An 8,302-nucleotide genomic window follows, 5' to 3' on the forward strand; every position below is an offset into this window, starting at 1 on the left:
TTTTTTATCTGCAGGGGTTTTCTAAAGAGAATCTGTAAGAGCACAGTCCCACCTGCCAGTGAGGTTGCGGCCCCATCCGCCGCTGACAGACCCTTTACGTCCTCCGACAGAGCCTTCACCGACAGACCCTCCGACGGACCCTTCGCCTCCACTTGCCCGCTGGGGCGTTCGGAGGGAATTGGAACCGGTCCTGCAAAAGACCCTTCGCCTCCACCGCGATCCTCCAACAGACCTGCGTTCTTGCGACAGACCCTCCGCGCCCACTTGCATTGACAGACACACCTCGCCCCCTTTCGACCAGTGTGACCTAGAAGTTTTGAAACCGGCAGAGGAGTCGTCTCTCTTCTGTTCGGCTTCAGACTTGTCTCTCTTCTGTTCGGCTTCAGACTCACAGGGCCGCTCTTTAGGCAGAGGAGGCTTTGAGGACTCTCGCTTCAGACTTGTCCCTCTTCTGTTCGGCTTCAGACTTGTCTCTCTTCTGTTGGGCTTCAGACTTACAGGGCCCGCTCCTTTAGGCAGAGGAGGTTTGGAGGATTCTCTCTTGTGTTCCGCTTCAGACCTAGAGGAGCTTTCTAGCGAGAGGAGGCTTGGAGGAGTGTCTCTTGTGTTCCGCTTCAGACCTAGGGCCGCTTTCTAGCGAGAGGGTGTTTGGAGGATTCTCTCTTCCGTCTGACTCATCGAACAAACCCGCCGTCCCTCTGCTGCAAGAACTGTGAGTTACTCTTTGATGCTTTCAAGATCACCGCTCACTGTATATTAGTTTGAATATAGTGTGTATTTTTACTACTTGAGCTCTGGGCAGGACCTAACATTGAAGGGACCCACACCCAGAAACCGGGTTTAGGTAATGTTGGACTATAAAAGTGTGTTTGTATATAGTAAGTAATTTGAGCTATGTGTTAAGACCACTGCTCACTGCATTATTTTGAATATGCTGTGCATCTTAAGACGATTTTATATACTTTAAGCTCTGGGCAGGCCTGCGATCTAACATTACAGGGACCCGCACATAGAACCTGGGTTTAACACATCTGCACATTCAAGCAGGATCGGCTACATGAACGGCAATATATTTGAGCTCGTATTTGTTTTTTTTATGCTTCCAGGTGCAGAAGGCCTTCAGGTGCTGAGATCCAGGGCCCTTCCTCAGTCCCACCTGCCAGTCAAGTCATGTGCCCATCCGCAGTTGAGCCGTTTCCCCAATTCCTCGCCCCGGAGTTCCGCTAGTAACGTACTTCACAAACGCGACGGCATCCGTCGGGTAGCTTTTTATGGTCGTCCTCTAGTCTTTTAGACATTGATAATCCTTACAATTTTGTACTTACTTCCTGATCCGAACGTAGTCCTTGAGAAAGAGAAGGTTCAGATGCGGAACAGCGGGCTCGGACGTGAACGTCAAGGAAGTAAAGGACGTGGTTAGCTGGCTGGCGGGCATTCTCCCTTATTTTCTCAACCTTTTCTCGACTGGTTGAGAAGTGCAGCTGTTTCAGGTCGTCGTTCCATTCGTCATTCCGTTCTTCTTCGGCTTCCAGCAGCTCTTTACCACCTTCAGCTCGGCAGCAAGGATCCCACAGTTCTTGCTGCAGGGGGGGTCGGAGTCCTCGCAACCGGCTCGTTCCTCCTAAACAACTGCTTTCTTGGCAAATGGCTGGCAGGTTCGTTCAAGGGCGTCGCACTGGCGGAAGGAGTGGAAGACGGCTCGGCGGCGGACCGGGCCACGACATCACTGGCGGGTTTGTTCGACACGGGCGGAACGAGGGGCGGACGGCTCTGCGGGGGACCGGGCAACGACCTCACTGGCACGTAGGACTGAGGAAAGGTCCTGGAACGTCCTCCCGATCACTTCTTGCATAGCTGCTTCATCGATTCACATCGAGATGAGGTGCCATCGGCGGGTAGTGGAACTCTGGGCGAGGATGAGGAGGGACGTGTCGAGATCGGTGCTAGGGCGACAGCTGGCTCTGCGCCACAGAAAGTCCGGTAAGATCACATCGCCACACCTGTATTTGTTGACGGATCATAAAACGCAGAACACGTGTATGATAAATTGTTTCAATTTTCAGTTGAATCATGCGTGTTGTGTTGAAATCGCAGCGGAAAAGACTTCTGCAGCACTCAGTAAGAATCACTGCACTCAGTTAGACTACAAGGTGACAATATTTAGCTCTGGGCAGGCCTGCTGCCCTAACATTACAGGGACTCAAACCCAGAACCCGGGTTTTGCTATCCATAAAAGTGTGTGTGTGTGTGTATATTCTACTGAAGTAATTTGAGCTCTTGATTAAGATCACTGCTCACTGCAGTAGTTTGAATATAATGTGTATTTTACATGATACTCTGGACAGGCCTGCTGACCTAACATTAAAGGGAATAACACTTAGATACTGGTTTTAGGTATGTGTTGGTCTATAAATGTGCGTGTGCATTCTACATCAGTAATTTGAGTTGTGATACACCACAAACTGGGGATCACAATGCCAATTCCCTTTCTTGAAGCCCTGAGGGGTCGGCTCGCCCCCTTTTTTTTTTTTTAAGTACTGTCCCTGCAGGTGTCCCCGCTGAAAATAGGGAGAGTCTCAAACACCATTTTGTGGAAGTGGAGAGCCACCGGCTTGTACTCTAGCTGGTTCTTCAGTAGGTAGCTGTAGTAGTAGATGTAGCGCGCGCCGCTCGCGACTGTTTACTCCCTTTTGTCCTTGTCCTGACTTGTCTGTAACATTTTTTAAATGGGTTTTAACTGGTTCATAATAAAGAAAGTGTTCAATTGGGCTTTTTGGTTCCATGTACAGAGAGCGAGTTAATACAAGAGGATGGGCGCGTCAACCCACAAGCCCAAAGCGGCCAGCAAAGGGCACAAATGTCCAATATGTGGGCTGGACTACCGAACTTAACGCAGCACATTAAACTAGGTGAACGCTGCGGGTCAACAGAACTGAACTGAAACTGCTGTCTAAGCTGGCACACAGACGGTAAGTGTCTTATCTAATGTATTTATTTATCTTTATAACTTGGCCTTTGATTTATTTTATTTTTTATTATTATTATTAAATAACTGGCCGATTAATGAGTCCTAGATGGATTTATAGCTTCAATATGGTGTTTGAAATCCATGCTATCACTATGTCTGAGTCCTCTGGTTCAGTTAGAAGCTGATTGGAGCTCAAATGACAGTTTCTTACATTAAAGAGTTTCACAAGTAAAATTGGAAATTAGTCCCTGTGTGGTTTGTGTGTCTTGGTGAGTCCATTCCAGATTGGTAAATGCAGCTCTAGATTGAGATTTGGGAAGGATTGCTGAACTAACATTACAGGGACTCGCACCCAGAACCCGGGTTTAGATATTTGTGTGTCCATAAAAGTGTGTGTGTGTGTGTATGTATTTCTCCCAAGTCATTTGAGCTCTGGATTAAGATCCCTGCTCACTGCATTATTTTCTGCTCACTGAATATTAGTTTGAAAATAGTGTGTATTTTTACTACTTGAGCTCTGGGCAGTACCTAACATTGAAGGGACCCACACCCAGAAACCGGGTTTAGTTATGTGTCAGTCCATAAAAGGGTGTTTTGTATATTCTACGTAAGTAATTTGAGCTCTGGATTAAGACCACTGCTCGCTGCGTTATTTTGAATATGCTGTGCATTTTACTTTTTACTATTTTATATGCTTGTAGCTATGGGCAAGCATGCAGACCTTACATTACAGGGACTCGCACCTAGAACCCGGGTTTAACACCTCTGAACATTCAAGCAGGATCGGCTACATGAACTGCAATACATTTGAGCTCGTATTTGTTTTTTATGTTTCCAGGTGCAGAAGGCCTTCCGGTGCCGAGATCCAGGGCCCTTCCTCAGTCCCACCTGCCAGTGAAGTCATGTGCCCATCCGCAGTTGAGCCGTTTGCCAATTCCTCGCCCCGGAGTTCCGCTTAGTAACGCTGCTTCACAAACGCACGGCATCCGTCAGGTAGCTTCTTATGGTCGTCCTCTAGTCTTTTAGACATTGATAATCCTTAAAATGTTGTACTTAGTTCCTGATCCGAACATAGTCCTTTTGGAGAAAGAGAAGGTTCAGATGTTTAACAGCCGGCTCGGACGAGGAGGGACGGTCGTCGAGATCGGTGCTAGGGTGGCAGCCGGCTCTGCGCCACAGAAAGTCGGGTAAGATCACATCGCAACACCTGTATTTGTTGACAGATCGTGATATGCAGAACACGTGTATGATAAATTGTTTCAATTTTCAGTTGATCTGGTGAAAGCGACTCATCGCGGCGTGGTTTGTTGAAAACGCGACGGAAAGATTTCTGCTGCACTTGGTAAGAATCACTGCATACCTAATAACATTAAAGGGACCCACACTCAGGAACTGGGTTTAGGCATGTGTTGGTCCATAATAGAGTGTGGGTGTGTGTATGTATATATTCTACTGAAGTAATTTGAGCTCTGGATTAAGATAACTGCTCACTGCATTAGTTTGAATGTAGTGTGTATTTTACTTTATACTATATTGTATACTTTAAGCTCTGGGCAGGCCTGCGATCTAACATTAAAGGGACCCACACTCAGGAACCGGGTTTAGGTATGTGTTGGTCCATTATAGTGTGTGGGTGGGTGTGTGTGTGTGTAGTCTACTGAAGTAATTTGAGCTCTGGATTAAGATCACTGCTCACTGCATTATTTTGAATATGCTGTGCATCTTACTTAAGACTATTTTATATACTTTAAGCTGTGGGCAGGCCTGCAATCTAACATTACAGGGACTCGCACATAGAACCTGGGTTTACACATCTGCACATTCAAGCAGGATCGGCTACATGAACGGCAACATATATCCATATGTTTGAGCTCTTATTTGTATTTGTTTCCATTTTTCCAGGTACAGGGATGGTTTTCCACCGAGGGACCCTTTTGCGCGCTTTCTTTCAGCAGCGTGACCCAGCCGTTTCCCTCGGCTTCGAGAACTGTGAGTTGCTCGCTGACGCTTTTGAGATCACTGCTCACTGCGTTACATTTTTGAATATAGTGTGTTATATTTACTGCTTGAGCTCTTGGCAGGACCTAGCATTGAAGGGACCCACACCCAGAGACCGGGTTAAGGTATGTGTCGGTCCATAAAAGTGTGTTTGTATATTCTACGCAAGTAATTTGAGCTCTGGATTAAGACCCTTGCTCGCTGCATTAGTTTGAATGTAGTGTGTATTTTACTTTAGACTATATTGTATACTTGAGCTCTGGGCAGGACTGCAGACCTAACATTAAAGGGACCCACACTCAGGAACCGGGTTTAGGTATGTGTTGGTCCATAATAGAGTGTGGGTGGGTGTGTGTGTAGTCTACTGAAGTAATTTGAGCTCTGGATTAAGATCACTGCTCACTGCGTCATTTTGAACATGCTGTGCATTTTACTTAAGACTATTTTATACACTTTAAGCTCTGGGCAGGCCTGCCGATCTAACATTACAGGGACTCGCACATAAAACCTGGCTTTAACACATCTCCACATTCAAGCAGGATCGGCTACGTGAACGGCAGCATGTATATTTGAGCTCTTATTTGTATTTGTTTCCATTTTTCCAGGTGCAGGGATGGTTTTCCACCGACGGACCCTTGGCCTCCACTTCCACCGACGGATCCACCGCGTCCTCCGACAGACCCTCGGCATCTGCTCTTTCTTTCAGCGTTTACCTCTCCTGGGCTCTCCTCTCCGCCTGGCAGCTCAGAGGATCCCACGGTCGGCAGCAGCGCGGAGTCGTTTGAACCGCCAGGCGGCCGAGAGGAGGCTGAGGAGGGGGCCGTCTCTGTCTGAATTAAAGTGCACGTGCAATGAATAAATATGAAAAGAACAGTGGTGTTTTTTGTCAATTGAGCGAGAGTCAATGAATAAACTTCTTTTAAATTGTGTCTCGTGTTTTTTTAACATGTCGTGAGCTTAGAATTGTAAGGTTCTATCTCCACTTTTGGTCGAAATTGAGTTTTTGACATAATCTGATCCATTAGGTGTTTATTAATGTCTGTTTGGTGTTATTTTTGTAAAAAAGAATATTTTGTTCGTTAGTTACTAGTAGTATATTATACTACATACAGTTTTGCAAGCTGGGATGTAAAAACTTTGATGCTCAATATCTCAGAACTACCCTGAACGAAGATAGAACCTTAAAATTCTAAGCTCACGATGTATGAAATTGAATAAGGTTTAAAGGAATAAGCCACTGTTTTTTGTTGGAATAGGGCTTATCCTGGTCTACCCTGGTAGGTGGGCCCAACGCATTTTCTTTGTCTCTGTGCAAGTAATTTTTTTTTACATGCACAAATAAAATGCGTTGTCCCACCTAGGGGAGACCGCGTTAAGCCCTTTTCCAACAAACGGTGGTGGCGTGTCCCTTTAAGCTCAAATATGGGTTCTATCACGAAAGAGTTTCGCACCTAGAAGTTGGGTCTCCCACCCCCATTGAAATGCACACAAAGTTGGGTCTTGAGAGTCCTTTGGAGCTCAGGTGAGAGTTCAGTAACCTCCTGAGAGCTGACCTCAAGACTCAGCCCCGTGCAGTCCACTGGAACCCCAGCATTCAATTCAATTTTATTCATAGTATCAAATCATAACACGAGTTATCTAGAGACACTTTACAGATTTCAGAGTAGCTCTAGACCACACACTTATGATTATTTACAAAGCCCCAACAGTACACTTACATGATATGGGTCCGCACGGAGAAGTAGGGTGGGCCCGGACAGTTTGGGTGACCCCAACGACCCGCTGCGGATCTCCCATGAGATGGGTCATCACGGAGAACCCGGGTTTTTCATGCATGACCCAGGTTCTCTGTGCGGGTCTCTCGTAAGATGGGTCGGCACAGAGAACCTGGGTCTTCCCACAAGACCCATTATCTCCTTTCCGACCCAGATTCTCAGTGCGGGTCTCCCATAACATGGGTTTTCACGGAGAACCTGGGTCTGTCCGCAAGACCCACTATCTCCTTGTCGACCCAGATTCTCAGTGCGGGTCTCCCATAACATGGGTTTTCACGGAGAACCTGGGTCTGTCCTCAGAAGACCCACTATCTCCTTTCCGACCCAACAACTCAGTGGAAATCTACCATAAGATGGGTCCACACGGAGAACCTGGGTCTGTCCGCAAGACCCACTATCTCCTTGTCGACCCAGATTCCCAGTGCGGGTCTCCCATAAGATGGGTTTTCACGGAGAACCTGGGTCTGTCCGCAAGACCCACTATCTCCTTGTCGACCCAGATTCCCAGTGCGGGTCTCACATAAGATGGGTTTTCACGGAGAACCTGGGTCTGTCCGCAAGACCCACTATCTCCTTTCTCCACTCAACAACTCAGTGGAAATTCTATCATAAGATGGGTCCACACGGAGAACCTGGGTCTGTCGCGCAAGACCCACTCATCTCCTTTGTCGACCCAGATTCCCAGTGTGCGGGTCTCCCATAAGATGGGTTTTCACGGAGAACCTGGGTCTGTCCAAGCAAGACCCACTATCTCCTTTGTCGCACCCAGATTCTCAGTGGAAATCTACCATAAGATGGGTCCACACGGAGAACCTGGGTCTGTCCAACAAGACCCACTATCTCCTTCTCCCGACCCAACAACTCAGTGGAAATCTACCATAAGATGGGTCCACACAGAGAACCTGGGTCTGTCCGCAAGACCCACTATCTCCTTTGCTCGACCCAACAACTCCGTGCGGGTCTCCCGTAAGATGGGTCCATACGAGAACCTGGGTCTGTCTTAAGACCCATGTTTTCCCTTTGCTCGACCCAAAACTCAGTGCGGTCTCCCATAAGATGGGTCCGCACTGGAGGAGTTGGGTCTGTCCCGCATGACCCGACATCTCCTTGCCAACCCAACAACCCAGTGCGGGTCTACCATGAGTTAGGTCCACCGGAGAGTCTTTCGACTCAAAAACTTTGTAACGGACACAACATCTAGACTCCCTTATATTAATAACTTCAATTATAATACATATGTGTACATGATGATAACTACTTCGAGGGGCTCCCCACCAAGCACGGAGAAGACCCCCGGGGCCCCTGACGAGGCCCAGCATCCCAGTTTGACCCCACTTTTCGTTGGGAGTTCCTCACAAGTCAGCTTTCAACTGTAAATACAATACACGCTTGTACACGTATGATAACAACTTCGAGGGTCTCCCCACCCGCACGGAGGCCCCGGGGCCCCTGACGAGGCCCAGCATCCCAGTTTGACCCCACTTTTCGTTGGGAGTTCCTCACAAGTCAGCTTTCACCTGTAAATACAATACACGCGTACACGATTAAAACGGGCAAGAGA

At 47.6% G+C, this 8,302-nt stretch overlaps 1 long non-coding RNA gene across 2 annotated transcripts; it reads left to right on the forward strand.

Moving 5' to 3' along the window:
• Positions 1-595: 595 nt before the first annotated feature.
• LOC120555222 lies at positions 596-3,918 on the forward strand. 2 transcript variants are annotated; one of them, XR_005638656.1, is made up of 3 exons: positions 596-712; positions 1,107-1,980; positions 3,807-3,918. It is a non-coding gene; the product is annotated as an uncharacterized LOC120555222 (long non-coding RNA). The 2 variants fall into 2 exon arrangements; XR_005638655.1 differs by lacking the exon at positions 3,807-3,918 and adding an exon at positions 2,790-2,815.
• The last annotated feature ends 4,384 nt before the right edge of the window (positions 3,919-8,302 follow it).

This window comes from Perca fluviatilis, unplaced genomic scaffold, assembly GCF_010015445.1.
Source record: "Perca fluviatilis unplaced genomic scaffold, GENO_Pfluv_1.0 PFLUV_unplaced_scaf_3, whole genome shotgun sequence".
NCBI classification, from domain to species: Eukaryota; Metazoa; Chordata; class Actinopteri; order Perciformes; family Percidae; genus Perca; species Perca fluviatilis.